This window comes from Ursus arctos, unplaced genomic scaffold, assembly GCF_023065955.2.
Source record: "Ursus arctos isolate Adak ecotype North America unplaced genomic scaffold, UrsArc2.0 scaffold_19, whole genome shotgun sequence".
Taxonomy (NCBI): Eukaryota; Metazoa; Chordata; class Mammalia; order Carnivora; family Ursidae; genus Ursus; species Ursus arctos.
In genome coordinates, this window is record NW_026622863.1 from 2261792 (window position 1) to 2280072 (window position 18281).

Consider the following 18281-nt stretch of genomic DNA (forward strand, 5'->3'; position numbering starts at 1 on the left):
TCCTCCTAGCCCTGGACAGAGCAGAACCTACGGGTTGTTTCGGGTGTGGGATGACTGACTTACCCATCCAGTGAGTACCTGGCTGGTCCCTCATGAGGATGGTGGCCCCAGCTGTCAGCTTGCCGCCAGCAGACGGCCTCATGGAGCAGCCGTGAGCTCTTGGCTGAGCAGTTAGCCAGGAGATCCCAGAGGGTGATGGTGCTGTAGTGCTTCCCCAGCCGAGCAGCATTCTGAATGGAGCAGTTGTCATGGTTCTCTCGACAGCTGTAGAATCCGCTCGATAGTTGGCCACGGTGGCAGGTGGGGCGTGGGTAGCGGCATTGCCCGGGCTTCGGAAGACATCTATTGGAGAACTTGCATCCAGACTGTGGAGGGTTCCGTTATAGGGCGAGTGTTTCTGGTTGAAGGTGGTGGTTGTTTTTTTCTCACAGAACTCAACAGCGTGTCAACTTTCTTATTCATTACTTACTCAGTAGCCATCTTCCTCTCAAGTGTCAGAGAGGAGGACTTGGCATCCTTGAAGTCTTGAATAGGATATTGTACGTGGATCCAGAAAGTTCTTATGCTCCAAGCCAGGCGCTCATCTGTGGCTGTACCTCTGTTGAGGGAGGCTAGGAGTGCGGGCTTTTTCTGGACAGTGATGCCCCCCTGCTTTACGCCCGGCTCTGACACTGAGGAGACGTGAGTGTGCATGCTGGGGACGACTTGCCATGTCATCAGCCTGTTTTACAGATGGGGCAGCTGAGCCTTGGAGAGGCTGGTAAGAGGCAAAGCCGTGATTCAGTAACCGAGCTGCACCGCCCCCATTTGTGTCAGATGTGCAACAACCTGGCTGGGGGAGATCCGTCTCACGTGAGAAGTGTCAAGCTCAGAGAAGTGGGGTAAAGTGTTCTGGGTCACACAGCTGTAAGCAGCAGAGCTGGGATTCAAAACCGTGTCTTCTGACCCTGGTTCCCCTGACATGGCCACATGGGTCCTAGTTCCCTGAAGTCCGTATGTGTGAACTTTGCCACTTATAGTAAACCCATTTCCCACAGCCCAGGCATCTAATGGCACCGTGCTGGGCTCTTGATGGACTGCTGTGAGAGATCTCCACTCGTGCAGCCCTGGCCTGGGGTTGTGTCTCCATCGTAGGATTCAGGGCGTGCTGCGGGTACCTCATAAAGCTTCCTGGGATCATCCCTCTCTACCAGCTGGACCAAGTTTACCAAGTCAGTACCTTGTGCGCCTGATGCTTAACACAGAGCTTGTCACACACGAGTTACTCCGTAGTTGTGTTGAATGAGTAAATTCATGAATTACAGAGCTCCAGCTATGTGCCAGGACACATCGCACTCTTGTCTGGAAATGACCTGCCGATGGGGCCAGGTGCCCAGGAGTTGGGTGCTTGTGTGGCCTTGGGAGGTCAGTTTGCATCTGACAGACTGCAGAAGGGTCTCATGGGGGCCTGGTGTCCTGCCTACCCACGTAACCCCACCCTGCACCTGTTCCAGCCTCCTGTCCGGCTTCCTGGGACCTATGGGCCCATCTGGGATTGCCTGGGAGAAGGTGACCGCCCCAGTGGCTCGGCCAGGTCGCTGTGGCTGGGTGGAGGCCCCAGCCATCTGCCCAACCCTGCCCCAGTCCTGGGTGGGCTCCCTGCCCAGCTCCACCCTCAGAGAGCTCTCTGGTTACCCGTGTGGTGAGACCTGGGGGCTGGCAGGGACTGTGGGGACACCTAGTCCAACCACCTCATTCATAGCTGGGGATGCTGAGACCCAGAGAGGGTAGTGCCACGTCCAAAGCCACACCGCAGTCTGGTGGCAGATGCAGGCCTTGAACTTAGTTCTCTCACATCCCATTCAGGTCACCTCCTTCTCAAGAAACTCCCCATCTCCAGGTGTCTCCAATTCACTTCTCCTCTAAGGGAGCTTGCAGAGGAACTATGTCCTCTGGATCCGCTGGGTTTTGTTTCACGTGGGGTTGGTCTCGTGGCTGGGGCCCTGAGGCCACACAGAAGCCGTGTGGACCCTTGAGGAGAGATCTCTGCTGTCAGTGAGGCGTGTTGGCCGCGGTTGGGGCTCAGGGTCCTCACGGGTTTTCATGCTGTCCTGGCAGCTCTCACTGTGCTTGGAGCACAGTAGGTGTTCCAAGCCCTTGTTGATTTTGAGAGTCCACTGTTTTCTCTGCTGGGTGCCCTGCTGGGGGGTCAGGGGGCCACAGGAGTGATGGGGAACTGCCTGCCTTCACTTCTGCCATTTCCAAGAGAGCAGCCCTGTTAGAGGGCACCATTTTTATGTTAAAACAACAAACCTCAGGGTTGATCCATGAGCAGGGGAAGGTGGTGGCATTCTGGAGGAGGCCAGGTCTGGCATTCCAGAGTTTGGGGAATTTTGTTGTCTCAGCACCAGCCGAGCAAGTGTATCCTTTCCAGACATCCCACATTTGAAGGGGGGAAATTCCAGAAATTGCAGCACACCCGCTCCCTGTTCCCAGGTAGGGAGTGGGGGTGGGCCGGGAGCCGGCGGCCTCCTCTGAGCTGCCTGGGTTTGCCCCTCACTTGCCAACAGCATGGGCTTTGTGGGGGGTCGAGGTATCTGAGCTCCAGGGTGCCTTGCCAGGTGGGGCAGGTTGTCTCTAGGGTGCAAATCCTATCCTCTTGTCTGTGTGTGCTTCACTGGCTTCAGCCTCTTCCTGTGCCCTCATCTGACCCCTCCTCCCAGTCCCAGCAAGCATGCACCCTCCCTCCCTCCTCTCTCTTCCTCCCACCCTTCCCTTTCGCCTTCCCTTCCTCCCTCCCTTCTAGAAACCATTTTGCCTATAAAAACAGGCATAGGAGTCTGAAAGTGTATAAAAAGTTGAAGATTTTTAAAATATAAACACAATGCCTCATTGCTGTTCTTTGTTCTGCATTTCCTGATCTAACAGATTGGGGTGTATTATTTTTTGTAAGATTGCTTCCTAAGCAGGGCTGTGTGCTCCCTGTGGCATCCTGTCAGGAGACTCCTGGTGCTGGTGGTCCCGCTCATTACATGCTATGACTGGTCGACCAGGTAGCCCAGAGGGGCCAGCCTGATCTAGCAAAGCCCCACCTGGGAGCTTTAGCATCTTTTGACAGTCAAGGACTAGATCTGTTATTTCATCAGGGGAGGGGTTTGCAATATATGAGTTTAGAAATTATTAAATTACGTACTTTTGTCCCTGGGACCTCAGTTAATTCTTAGAATTCTCACATTGAATTCTTGAAAGCTAAGATTATTGTTATCCTCTTTTTTGCAGAAAAGGAAACATCCCCAGAGAGGGTCTGTTGTGGCTTCACAGGGCCACACATGGTCACATGGGGTAAGAAGAGGCCCCATGGGACCACCTGGGGTCACATGGGACCACATGGGACCAGGATCTGCTCCAGGACTCCTTTTCTTTTCTTTTTTCTTTTCTTTTCTTTTCTTTCTCCCCTCCCCTCCCCTCGCTTCTTTATTTTTTATTTATTTTTTTTTTTTAAAGATTTTATTTATTTATTTGACAGAGAGAGACAGCCAGCGAGAGAGGGAACACAAGCAGGGGGAGTGGGAGAGGAAGAAGCAGGCTCATAGCGGAAGAGCCTGATGTGGGACTCGATCCGGTAACACCGGGATCACGCCCTGAGCCGAAGGCAGACGATTAACCGCTGTGCCACCCAGGCGCCCTCCCCTCGCTTCTTTAAACAACATTTCTTTTTTTATTAATTTTTTAAAATTTCTGTTTTTTGGACTTTTTTTTTGAAATTTAAATTCAAGTAAGTTAACATGTGTAGTATTAGTTTCAGAGGTAGAATTCAGTGATTCATCAGTTGCATATAATGCCCAGTGCTCATTATATCAAATGCCCTCCTTAATGTCCTTCAGCCAGTTACCCTGTCCCCCCAGCCACCTCCCCTCCAGCAACTTTCAGTTTGTTTCCTATAGTCTCTTATGGTTTGTCTCCCTCTCTGTCTTATTTGATTTTTCCTTCTCTTCCCTTGTGTCCTCTGTTTTGTTTCTCAGGTTCCACATATGAGTGAGATCATGTGGTATTTGTCTGGCTCTGACTTACTTACTTCGCTTCCTAATGCTGACACGTCTTTGCCTATATCTTGCTTCCCTCTTGCCAGAAGTTTTCCAGATAGTGGTTTTTGCCAACACGGGTTCCATGGAACACTCAGCATGTTTGGTGCTCTGGGAGGGTTCCACTGTTAGATCCACTGGGGACCGTGCCTGTGTGCATGTGTCTGAGTGGAGCTGTGCACCTAGGCTTGTAGGAGTGTTGCTTGTGCTTGTGAGGCGTGTGGTATCCAGCGAGGGATGTGTTTCCCACTCTGCGCTGCGTGCAGCACACTGTCTATAGACACCGGTGTCTCAGCCCTTTCTAGGAGTGCCGTGTGGGTGTGTACCAACAGCTGTGTTTGAGTTTGTCTCTTCCCCACACCTGCACTGGGCATTATTCCTCTTATGAATCTCTGCCAGCGTGGGAGGTAAAAATGCTGTTGCTGTGTCATTTAATTAGCATTATTTAATTAAGATATACACAGTTCTCTACATATGTGCTGGCAGGTGCACTGCCTAAGAACGGTCTGTCCACAACTTTTACCTGTCCCTCTGTCTCACATGGGTCCATCTGAGGATGGCTGACAGTGCCAGCCCACATACTGAAAAACAAAACAAAAGGGCAATGTTATCTTTAACGGGAATGTCCTTGGACTCCAGTGTCCTGTAAGAGCATGTTTCTGTTAGGGGTTATGAAATGGTGGGGACTGAGGTCGTGATCATGGGCCAATAAACTCTGTCGGATGGTGACGGTGCTAGGAAGGTGAAGCAGAGTAGAGGGATTGTTGCTGATGGGGGAGGGTGGGGCCTCTCTGAAGAGGGGACTGTGTGGAGGATGGAATGGAGGGTCTGGAGGAGAGATTGCTGGGCAGAGGGTGGCAGGTGCAAAGGTTATGGGAGTGAACATGGTGTGAGTGTGCAGAATCGCAGGAGCCCAGTGTGGCTGAAGTGGAGAGAGGAGTGGTCAGAGGCTAGGAGCAGAGGCCTGAGGGTCAGCTTGGGCCCGGCGTCACGGGTCTTTGGCTTTTTTCTTTTTCTTTTTTTTTCTCTTAGCTGGTTATTTATATATATAAATATATTATTGTTATGTTAGTCACCATACAGTACGTCATTAGTTCTTGATGTAGTGTTCCATGATTCATTGTTTGCATATAGTACCCAGTGCTCAATGCAGTATGTGCCCTCCTTAATACCCATCACTGGGCTAGCCCATCCCCCCACCTCCCTCCCCTCTGAAACCCTCAGTTTGTTTCCCGGAGTCCATAGTCTCTCATGGTTTTTCTCCCCCTCTCTTCGCACCCCCCCCCATTTTTCCCTTCCTTCTCCTAATGATCTCCCTGCTATTCCTTATGTTCCACAGGTAAGTGAAGCCATATGATAATTGTCTTTCTCTGCTTGATTTATTTCACTTCGCATAATCTCCTCCAGTGCCATCCTTGTTGATGCTTTTTTCTGACTTGGGGAAGCCTTTGGAAGCCCCTGAACAGAGTCGCTGATCAGACTTGGAGTCCAACGTGCTCCCTCTGGTGGCTGTGCTGAGAATTGGCCATAGAGGGCTATGGGGAGGTGCCCTGCCACCGGGGATGAGCCTGGAAGGAGGCTGAGGTCTGGATATATCTTGAGGATGATGACAACAGGATATGCTGATGGATTGGCTGGGGGTGGGAGAGCAGGGCAGGAGGCACCTGGAGACCTGAGGCCATCATGTACTGAGCCGGGGAAGCAGGGGAAGGAGCAGGTGCGGTGGTGGGCATTGCCGAGCAGCTACATGGAGAGGCGGGTTTGGCTTTTAGAACTGTGTCTGCGTGGAAGGGATATGTACATCTGAGTAACCAGCTGCCCTGTCTTAGAGCCCTGGGAGTGGAGAAGATGGGACTGAGGTGGGGGGTCAGCTGTTGTGGGTCCTGCTGCCTGCACGCACATGCTCCAGGCCGTCCGGGACACCCAGAGTTCTGGTTCACAGAATTACAGAACACAGCCAAATGATACTTCAGTGTCCTCCCTGACTGAACCTGTGCCATGGCAATAGAAATAGGTCTGGTGTCACATAAACCCTCTCACTCAGCTTTACAGCCTGCTGGTCGTGTGGCCCTAGGTTGATTATGTCACTTCCTTGAGCCTTGCTCTCCACGTCTGAGAAATGCGGATGATGATATTACTTTGCAAGGGCCTGGCAGGCGGAGAGCACTCAGTAACTAGTGACCCTTACTCCCTTCTCCACCTCCCCCCTTTCCCCTCCCCTCCTTCCTTCCCCTCTTCTTCTCTTCTCCTCCTCTCCCATTTCCTTCTTCCCTGTCCTTCTTCCTCCTGCCCACCTCTTACCACCTTCTTCTCCTCCCATCCCACATCTCCAGGTCATCTTTCTGCCGTCAGTGATGATGTACTAGATGTGCTTTCCACAACCCGGGATCTCATAGTCTGGGTTCTCCTGGTGCAGAACAGGAAGGCCCTCCCTATGCTGAGTTGCCAGGGCACTTGCATTCTTGACGGTGGGGTTGCCCTCTCTGCCTGCCTCTGGTACTCCGGGCTTGCCTTTCATTTGCACTGCTTGTTGGGATCTGGGAGGGGCTGCTCCTGGGATTAGAGAGTGCCTGGTGTCGGTGGAGGAATGATGTGCAGTCGGTCTCCTCTGTCCTGAGCCCCTTTCCCAGGGTGCATCCTCTACTGGGTGGAACAAGCAGCTTTTATTGGTGTGGTGCATGGGAGCTCCAAGGAGTTAGACACCAGCTGTCAACCTTCTCCAAAGGCACCTAGTACCAGGGACATTGATTGACAAGGGATTGCTCAGGGGAGACATGGAGCAGATTCTCCTTCGTGCTGGTCCCTGCTGTTGCCTGTCCTCCTCCATTCTTGGATGTCTAACAGAAATACAATGTGAACCACATATGTAAGTTTTCCAGTAACCATGTTTAAAAAAGTGAAAAGGAACCCAAGAAATTAATTGTAATAACCCATTGTATTTAACTCAATTTGTGTAAAATGTCATGTCAACATGACTGCACTGGCCATGTTTCAAGGGCTCACTGGTCACAAATGGCTTGTGGATAGTCTGGCTCTGGATGCCACCCCTAATGGGTGGGTTAGGGATGTTCTATGGCTCAACAGTCTATTTTCAAACCCAGCCTTCTTATTAATGGTGTGGCCCTGGGGAAGTTTCCTAAGTGTCTATAAACTCAGTTTCCTCAGTGGTAAGGTGGGCCTACACATATCTACATCATACAGTTTGGGGAAGGATTAGATCACGTGATAAATTGTCTTTGGCATAATAGATAACCTGCTGGCTTCTGCCCTGCTTCCTGGTTGTTTCAAACATGGACTCTAAGCTGGATGATCTGGCTTGAAACCTGGTTCCACAGCTTCTTGTGTTCAGTCCATGCCTCAGTTTCCTCAGCTGTAAAATGGAGATAATAGTAGTTCGTACCTCATATGGTTGCTTTGGAGATGAAATGAGTTAATAATTATGAGGCAGTTTCAACAGTGCCTGGCAGGTGATGCTAAGGAAGTATTTGTTAAATAAAAACAAATAACTGTTGTGATAAAAACACTCAGCAAGCTAGGAATACAAGGAAACTATCTCAACATAGTAAAATCTTATATGAAAAACCCACAGTGAACATCATAGTCACTGGCGAAAGTCTGAAAACTTTTGTTTTGGCAAGGATGCCTGCATTCACCACTTCTATTCAGTGTGTTCCTGGCAGTCCAGTAAATTTACCTCTGTTCACAGATGATACGATCTTATATGTAGGACATCCTAAAGATTTCACAAAAATTGTTAGAACTGGAAAATTAATTCAGCAAAGTAGCAGGATGCAAATTCAGCACACAAAAATCAGATGCATTTCTTTCCACTAACAAAAAGGAAGTCAATAAAACAGTTCCATTTACAATACCATCAAAAAATAAAATACTTAGGAATAAACATAACCAAGGAGGTGAAAAATATGTACACTGAAAACTACAAGTCATTGCTGAAAGAAATTAAAGAGGATACAAACAAATAGAAAGACATCCCATGTTCATGGACTAAAAGACAATATTCATAAGATGTCAATACTACCCAAAGTGATCTACGGATTCAACATGACTTCTGTCAAAATCCTAATAAAGTCTTCTGCAGAAATGGAAAAACGCATCCTAAAATTCATATGGAATCCCAAGGGATCCCAAATAGTTTCATTTGGGGAAGAGGAAGATGTTCAGGATATGGATGGTGGTGATATTGGCACATTATTCATGTATTTAATACCTCTGAACTGTACACTTAAAAATGGTTAAGGTGGAAAGTTTTATGTTTGTGTATTTTACCACACAAAGAAATGAAGAGAACTGAATTGTTGGTATTTATCATTAGCGCAGGTCATTTGCTCTGAGCACTGAGTTGTCCTGAGTTGAGTGTTGCAGTCCTAGGTAACCTGATGGGTGGGATCTAAGAGCACGCTGGTGAAGCTGGCTGATCGCTGGGGCAGGGGCATCCTGTTGACTTGTTCTACACATTTTATGAGGTGCCTACTATGTGCTAGGGGATATGCCAGCCCCTCGTGTGGTTCCAACACCCAGTGTGAGGCCTCTTAATTGGCTTCAAATGTAGCTGTGGTCTTCCTGAGTTACTTAACGACCCTGGGTAATGAGGTGTCTCAGTCTCAATATTTGTTTAATGCTTTATTCATGGGCTCAAAACAGTGGTAACGTTCATTTCAGGGGAACTTTAATGATGTATGTGTCTGGTGAAGTCCCCAGCTCCTGACCCTTAGGTGCTAGATATGTTTGGGTCCATGTGAAATGTTTTGCATCACTTGTAAGAAAAAAAAAAAGAGGTGCTATTTTTCCTCAGGAAAAGAAGAGGTATTTTGCAGCCAAACCTTGTTCTCCTGTGGAACATTTGTCAGAAACTGTAGAAAGCAAACACATGGAAATTTCCAATGCTTCTCCTAAAGGAAGGAGTTGGACTCTTCACAGTCAGAACAATGGTCCTATTCCCGCATTTGCTAATTTGTTCATGAATCCACCCACCCTCCATCCATCATCCTTCCATCCATCTATCCATTTATCTATCTGTCCATCTGTCCATCCATTCATTCCATTCATCCATCCATTCACACACTCATCTACTCATCTATCCCTCCATCCCCCCATCCACCTACCCACCAGCTCGTCTCTTCATCCTTCCATCTGTCCATTTATCCATCCATCCATCCATCCATCCATCCATCCATCCATCCACCGACCCATCCACTCATTTATCTATTCACATACCCGTCTTCCCATCCACCCATCTACGCATTCATCCCTCCATACCTCCATTTTTCCACCCACTCATTTGTCCATCTGTCCATCCATCCGTCTGTCCACCCATCCATTCTTCCATCCATCCACCCAGCTATCACAGGCCTAGGGCTGCTCTATTTCACCAGCCCCGGGGTCAACGTTGTGTCTAGCCAGCTGGGCAAGGCCAGTGACTTCACTTTTCTGAGTTTCTGCTACTTCACCTGTTAAATGAGACCATGTTGGTGACATGCTTAGCCCTATGCCTTGCCTACAGTGAGCAGACGTTCAATACACATAGCCACAAGCCATCATCATCAATAATAATAGTATACTCTGAAATAGGTACTGTTATCACCCCACTTCACAGAGGAGGAAACTGAGGTGGAGTGCTGTGGCTCTACTGCCTCTCAGAGTGCAGATGTGAAATGTGCAGGAGCTGGGCTGGACCCATGGAACTGCCCCTTGCTACCTGAGTGACTGTGACCTCTTTTAGATCCCTCGGGGTCCCTGAGGGCCCAGGTTCCACGGTCTGGCCTGGAAGGAAGCCAGATGTGGTAATTCTCTACCTCTGGAAACAGTGAAAAGGTTAAAAACAAAAAGATTATCACTTCATTTATTTTCCTATTAAAACAGCTACTTTGTTTCCCACTCCCCTCAAACCATTCCAAACAAAGTGTGCTTGGGGTTTCTTAGCTTCTCTCTTGTTTCTTGTCCTCCCAGGTGAGAGAGAAGCCGGTTACGACCCAGTCCAGCACAGACAGCCTTTGTTTGTGCAATCCCAAATTCTTCCTTCTTAAATAAAATTTAAGACCACCTGAACCAAACGTAGGGCTGTTTCGATTCTTGGTTGAGTTTCTGACATGCACCTGAAGCCTGAGCCTGCTAGTGCATGGAAATGATTACCCTGGCCAGAGGGAGGTGTTAATGCCTTCCTCACTTACCTGCCAGTTGTCTTGCAGCTGGGAAGGAAATTCCCCACCGGGTCGCAGCCTTCCGGGGACTGCTGGCCCTGCTGCCTGCCCTGATTGATGGCAGCCACGTGACACTGCACCGTGGGAAGATGTGGTTGCCCCCACCTGTGCTCCCAGAAGGTGTTTTTGGAAACAGACCTCCATAGGTCTTGGCAGCCAGCCTCCGGGATGCCCTGTGGTCCCACCTCCTGGAATTCACACCCTTGTGTAGTCCCCTCATGGCACCAGGGTTGTTCTGTGTACTAATGGAATTTGCTGTGTCACTTCCAAGATTAGGTCATAAAAGACAGTGTGGTTTCCATCTTGGTGCCTCTCCTTCCCTCTCCCTCCCCCTCCTTCCCTTCTTTTAGGGGAGCTGGCCCTGGATTCCTGACTCTCAGAGACTGTGTGAGATAACAGACACTCGCTGCTTTAAACTGCTGACTTTTGGGGAATTTGTTATGCAGCACTAGGTAACTAATACACATGTCCTGTTTCTACAGGACAGTATCTTGTATGCAGGGAGAGCCAGAGACGTTCTCTCACTTGACAGCCACCCCATGTGGGAGAATGATCAAATGCGTGCTCAGGAGCTGTAACAGAATGTTTTGTTTTTCTACCGTGGAAAAGGGGAAGGGAAGCAGACTGGTATTCTTTGAGCATCAGCAGTAATGATAGTTCCTGTTCACTGTATGCTGCCTCTGCCTGCTCCACAGATCTGAAGCATGCATGATCTTCCTACCTTTAATACGAGGTCACGAGGTCACTGAGGAGCTGCCGTGACTTGCCCAAGGTCACACAGCCAGGCAGTGAGGGAGTGTGGGCTCAGCCCAGGGAATGTCTCTTGGCAAAGGGGAGAACAGATATGGAAGGGACAGGATCTCAGAGTTTGAAGGCACTGAGGTTCCACAGACTGTGATCATGTTCTCAGAAAAAAAGTACAATTGAAACGTAAGACTGGCAAAATATTTTTTTCCCCAGATGTGTGAACTTAGAAGAAAAAAAGACTTAAAAGACGTTCAGATTGAATCATATTTAATCCTACATTGAGTAAATTGTCTGCTTTGGGAAGAAGATGATTCCAGAAAGGGAGACCAAAAATTACCCAGAAAGATGGATACCTGTTGATGTTAATCAATACCATATCTGAATATTGAACTTTGGGCTGATCCTGTCTGATTGGGCACTGATGGCTGTCACGGTAGCATAGTCCGCATGAGCTCTGGGGACTGGAGCTTTGGCCTCCCCTTCCTCCAGCTGAGGTAGCTGGCTGGGCTTCAGCTCCTGGCTGTTCCTACGTGAGTCAGGCTCATTTTTTAAGTAAAGTTTTTATTTTGTGATGATTTTAGATTTACTGAAAAGTTGCAATGATGGTGCAGTGAGTTCTGTGCCCAGCTTCCCTGAGCACAGCTGACCTCTTCCCAGCAAGGGCCCAAACTAAGAAATGCGAACACACTGCTGTTAACTGAACTGGACAGGATTCTCACTTCACCAGTGTTGCCACTGATGTTTTTTGTTTTCTGTTCCGGGATTCAATTCAGGATACCACAGTACATTTCTCACCCTCTTGTTGACTGAACTTGAAGCTGCTTTTAAAACACTGGGCCTGGAGCTCAAGTCTTGCTGGCTAACCAGGAGTCCCCTTAGCATGCCCCTGACAGCAACCCCGCCACTTCTTGCCACTTAAGCCCATTTCCACAAGTGGTGAGGAGGTCTCAGTGGGCCGACTCCGATCTGTGGGTGGGTCTGCCTGGAGCTGTGTGTCGAGAAGGAGGGTGAGACCGTGTCTCAGCTCTGGGATCTGCCGGCAGTGTGTGTCGCAGGCATGGGAGTAGAGAGGGTGACGTGTGCTCAGGGTTTCTCACCTGAGTGTTCCGTCCACATGTCCAGGAGAGGCACCTGTATTTGAATGTTGGATTATGAAATGGGGTGTTTCCACTACGCTAGCCACACTTAGCCATGGGGGCAGTGGTGATGATGGTATAAGAATAGCTCGGTACCATGTGTTGAGTGCTTCCTATGTCCCAGGCACTGTGTTACCTCTGCCACATGACTTGTTCCTTACAGCAGGTCTGTGAAGTGGGGCACACTCACCATGCCCATTTTACGGGTAAGATAAGAGAAGGGCCCATTTTACGGGTAAGATAAGAGAAGGGCCCATTTTACGGGTAAGACAAGAGAAGGGCTTTTCTGGCTCCCACAGCTGGTCAGTTTCCTTGAAGAGAAGCCTATGTTCTCCAGGCAAGTTGGAATTCACCAAGCCTTGACCTCTCAGAGGTTCTCCACCCCATGCCAGACCGTCCTCATCCTGATCACCCGATCACCCGATCAAGTAATCCATTTTGGGCTCTGGTAACCATGCAGACTGTGAGGATTTATTCAGAGGGGTTTGGGGCAAGAGCAGGATTGAGTGTAACTTTACAGAGGTGACAGCTGGGGAGCACCAAGCATCTGCATGCCCACAAGAATTTCTGCTAGATTTAGGAGTTTGGAAACTCTTCCCTTATGTGGGTAACATCTATCTGCGCCAGAGATGCAAATTAAAAGTTGGGTTTCAAAGCAATAATTGCCATACCCCTAAAGGAACACCTCCACTGATTACAGGAATAGATTTTCTCCTTTTGGTAGGGTACAGTTCCCAGTAATCTGAGCCCTTCTGGCCTGTGAAACCCCGTCTCTCCTGGCCCCACACCCCAATTCTACTGGCCCACTCGTTTTTATTTCCGGCCTTCTCTCCTTTGCTCGCTCGCTGTTTCTGCCAGGAGAGCCCTCCCTACCTCCATTTCTCCCTTTGGAGCCCTTTTTCTGGTGAGTGCTGCTGCTTTGGTCCTCCTCATCCTCCCTGTACCTGTCTTCCTGCTGCCTCCAGCCTGGAAGGTTCTGGAGGGCAGCATTGTGTCTCTCTATGTTCTCAGAGTTACCCAGCGCTGGGGGTAGAGGTGGTGCACAAAGTTGGTACACGAATCAGTGCCTCTTAAAAAGTGAGCAGGTCTGCAGCCCAGAGGAATTTTATGTCTTCCAGCCCCTTCCTCAGAAATAGAGGAGCTCCTTAGGCACTATTTGTGGCCAAGGCAATGATACAACACTCTATGTTTATCGAGTGCTTGCTGCACCACGGGCTGATCATACGCCATTTTAGGTCTCCTTCTCCGTAATCCTCTGGGGTGGGAGGTTTGTCCCCCTTTTATAGAGAAGGTTATGGAAGCAGGTTACTTGTCCAGGGCCCCAAAACTGTCAAGCACTGTTGCTGATACTGAAGCCTTGCAGTGCCCCAGAGCGCAGGCTCTCAGCCTGGAATGCTCGCTGAAGGCTGAAGAGAATGGTGCGGCCAGGACTGCAGGGTTTGAGGCAACCCCCCCACCCCAATACCATCTCATTTTGTCTCCTCACCATCTGGGATTAGCAGCCAGATGTTATCAATGTTATAAGAGACAAAATAAGCCAGTTTTTGGTAAATTGTGTAGTTTAGTAAATTCCGCAAGTTAGTTGGTCATAGAGCAAATGGATTCTTTGGGGGAAGTGGCATGAGATGAGCTGACCCTAGTTAGGGCTGCCATTAGCCCATGCAGAGCAGTGGGGACTTGATTCTGTTGGGAATTTTGTGAAGAAGTGTGTAGAATGAGCCTAGAATTTGTCTGCTGGAGGCAGAAGGGGTGAGTGGCTCTGGCCTCCTGTTGGCGAAGGGCAGTCCCACGGGGATGCATCTTTGGCACTTCGATGATGAATGGGCTTCTGGAGGCAGTGGTAGAGAAGCTGAGCAGAAAGCAAGATGTGCACAGTGCGGTGAGGCATGGCTGGCTGTGGCAGAAACTGTTGCAGCAGACTGGTGGGTGAGGGGAGAGCAGACGGGGCATGCAGGGCCCAACACACCAGCCTCAGAGATCCACCAGCTCTTCCCCAGACATGTCCTGGTTTCCCCACCGCTCCCTTTCTGCAAGCATTTTCTCTAAGCTGGGTCATGTTTCTTCCATGCAAAATGAAAAATGGGTAATACTTTTGACCAATATCTCTGTTAAAGATCTTTCCATGGGCCTTATTGGCTGCCCTTAGCCTAGGATTCATTATTCCTCTAGGCTTTTCAGATTCATAGTAATATCATTTAATATTATGTTTATTAGATTCATAGTAATAATTAGGTGTCAAGGGCAGGTTGGAGGGTACTTGTTGGCTGGGTTGCTGTAGAGTTTGTGTGTGGTTTATACATTCATCTTCAAACCAGCCAGACTTCTTAGAGTCTTCCCAAGGTCAGGTACAGCAGTGCAAATGCTCATCATAGGATAAATATGCATTACATATGTTGGGGGGATTAAAAATTTCCTTTTCTTGACATAAGCTGTGGTTCTCTTTGTCTGTTTTTCTAGGTGAGCTTACTTTTCCTGACTGCCATTGCTCACTAAGCTGTCTGCCTCACTTACAAGCTCCTGGGAGGAAGACTGAGTTTCTGGAGGTGGAATTGTTTATAGATGATATCCAGACAAGGACTTGAAGACAAAAAGCTAGCTGGCAGTTAACCCACTTCCTTGTGAGCCCCATATGGGAAATCGGCATTCAGTTGTTTGGGGTTCTGGAAGAAACCCCAGCTGTCATATCATGAATGGGATGTATACTGCTGACTGTTCATTCAACAGATATCTCCAAGCACTTAACACAGGTCAGGCCTGGGCTCCATACTGTGCATGTGCGACCTCATTTAGCTCTCTTCCTGATCCTGCGAGGTGGGCAGTCCACTCATTTTTAGGTGTCTTTGGTTTTGTCAAAGAGATGTGAGTAACCATTTCCTCTATCCCCTTCCTTTGTGCTATTTGTCTCTTACGTTTTACTTACATATGTGTTACAAATCCATAATACGTTCTTACTATATTTTTATCAAGCAGTTAAGGATATATTTTGGCTGTCCTAGGGTTTAGAATATACACTGTTAATTTTCAGTCTACCTTCAGATAACACACGGTTTCATGTATAGTGCATGGACTCCCACCCTCTGTGCTCTTGGTGTCGTGTTACTTTTACATGGGCCGTACGTCCACAGTCCTTCGCTTCTGTTTTTGCTTTAGACACTCAACATTTTAGAGCGACTAGGAAGATCTACCCTTCATTTATTTTTTTTATTTTAATTTTTTGAAAGGTTTTATTTATTTGAGAGAGTGTGTGTGTGCACAGGCGGGGAGAGGGGCGGTGAGAGAGAGAGAGAGAGAGAGAGAGAGGCAGGTTCTCCTCTGAGCAAGGTGCCTGATGTGGGGCTCGATCCCAGGACCCTGGAATCATGACCAGAACCAAGGCAGATTCTTAACCGACTGAGCCACCCAGGCATCCCTCTTCCCTTCATTTAAACAATTTCCAGAGCTCTTCATTTCTCTGTGTAGACCCAAGTTTCTGTCTGGTTTTGTATTCCTTATACTTGAAAAACTTCACTTTAATATCTTGTAGTGGGGATCTTCCGGTAATTAATTACCTCACATTTTGTGAAAAAAATTTTTAAATTTTGCTTTCATTTATGAAAGGTATTTTTGCTGGGGGTAGAATTCTGTGTTGACTCTTGTTCTTTTCTCTCAGCACTTAAGCAATGGCACTTCATTGTCCTCTGAATTACATAGTTTCTGATGAGAAGTCTGCTGTCATTCTTCTATTTCCTTAATTTCTTTGGCCTGCCTTAATGATTTTCTCTTTCTCTTTCAGTATTTTGCATATGATGTGTCTGTCCTTTTTTTTCCCCCCAAAAATAATCCTGCTTGGGGTTCTCTGATCTTTTTGAATTTGTGACTTGATATCTTTCATTACTTTTGTGAAATTCTCAGCTGTCACCTCCTCAAATATATCTTCTACATCATTGAGTCCCTCCTTCTCCTTCTGGAGTTTCAGTTACACATATGTTAAATTATTTATATTGTCCCAAATGTATTTAAAACTCCTCGTTGTCACCATGATCATTGTCCCCCTCCCCTCGTCTGTCCCCTCCTCCTTCTCTTCCTCTTTGTATTAGAGTTTGGACAATTTCTATCAACCTATCTTCATTGATTCTTTTCCCATCTGTAAGAGTCTAGTGATGATTGCAGCCAAGACGTTCTCTGTTCCGGGTACAGTGTATTTTATTTCACAAGGCTCACCCCCTTTATTTCTACCATCTCAGGCACAACTCTCTTGGACTCATGACTGTTCATGTACTACTTCTCCTCCTCCTCCTCCTCCTTCCTTTTGTATAAGGTGGGAAGAGAAATCTGGTATTTACTATTCTATTATTGCCAGAGCCGTCTTTTTACTTAAAACATCCACATCTTTATATTTTAAAGGTTATTCCTTATAGACAGCATGTCACTAGTTTCCTACTTACTTGGATCAGAAGATTGTGATTTTTCTGAATCTACTCAACATTGAGAATAATATCAGATATATTCTTTGGCCATGTCGTCAGAGCTGCAAGGACTATAGAAGGACTACACGTCACTCTGGAGCTCCTTCCCAGAATGTGTGCCCTGACTCTGATCATGACAAAACATCACCCAAACCCAAACCCAAGGACACACTATACCAGAACTGGTCCAAGAAAGACCAGAAAGACTAAGGAATGCTCTGGATGAGAGGAGGTCTAAGGAGACAGGACTGCGGGCAGAGTGCAGTGTGTGGTCTGGCGTTGTTTTGCACGTGAAGGACACTGTCAGGACGTTTGACACTTGGTAGATTAGACAGTGACATTATATCCAGGCAAACATCCTGTCGTGAGGTGCTGTACTGAGTACTGCAGTTGAGAACGATAATGTCCTTGTTTCAAGGACACACACGTTGATGTCCTTAGGGTCATCATGTATCATGTCTGCATGACCGCTTACTCTTAAATGGCTGTGAAAACAAAGGCATGTAGACAAGAGGATAAGACACATGTCGGAAAATGTTAACATTGGTACTGTCCAGGTTAAGGGGATATGGGAATTTTTTATACTCTCCCAAACTTTCCCACAAGCCTGAAATTGCATCAAACTAAAAAGTCTAAAAAAGAAAGAAAGAATCTTCCTTGCCTTAAATAGAAACACAACACACCTGAGCACCTCAGCAAGTGTCCTTGACAGGGCGTTTGATGCATCAGCCGTCACCCTGTGGCCTCACTGCGCACCTGCTCTCGTCACTCCAGCCCCACCGTTCCCAGCACAGCCAACAGACGGCTCTCAAACGTCAAGCAGGCGCCTCCTCTCTTGGCATCACCTGCCCGTGGGCCTCACGTCGGCTCCTCTTGGGGCTTGCTGCTTATTTCCTGAGCTGCTCTTGAAAACAACCACTTCTGTGGGGCGTGTCCTGGCTGTCAGGTATTGTAATCTTCACATCGACCTGCTCGATCTTATTTCTGTCATACGGATGAGAAAACAGACCCAGAGAGAAGAAATAAGAGCCCAAACCTGACAGTGCGTCTGTCCAGCCGTGCCCGTGAGCCATCTGCCTTTCTCCCCTTCATCTCACTCTCTTGTTCACCTGTTTGTCGTCTGTTTTCCGTGCAGCAGCTCTTGGGGGGTAGGGCCCTCATTCTGCTCTCTTCACTGATGGATCCTGACAGTCTGGCTCAGTGCCTGCCTTGTGACAGGAACTCACTAAATACCTTCTGGAGGAAGGACTGTTGTGGGGCTTAGCACACTTAACACATGGGCACTGAGTTTGAACATTGGCTCAAATTCTGGCTCTGCTACTGAGAAGCTGTGTTGACCTTGGACAAGTTCATTAGCGCCTCTGGAACACAATTTCTGAATCTGTAAGATGCAGATTCTATTCTTACCTCGTGGGGTTGTAGTGAAGATCTACTGACAATACACATAAAGTGCTTATCACGGTACCTGGGGTTGCATCGATGCTCAGTCCATATTGAATGAATGAATGAATGAGTGGACGTTTCAAGTGGCCTTTATGTCTGGGGGACCCCAGCTCCTCCAGTAAGTGTTTATTGGAAGCTCTATGGAAAAACGTGCCTGAAAACTTCAGCTTACTGCCACAGACTTTGTGGGAGTATATTACTATGTTTTTATTTGTGTGTTTCTGGTGTCCC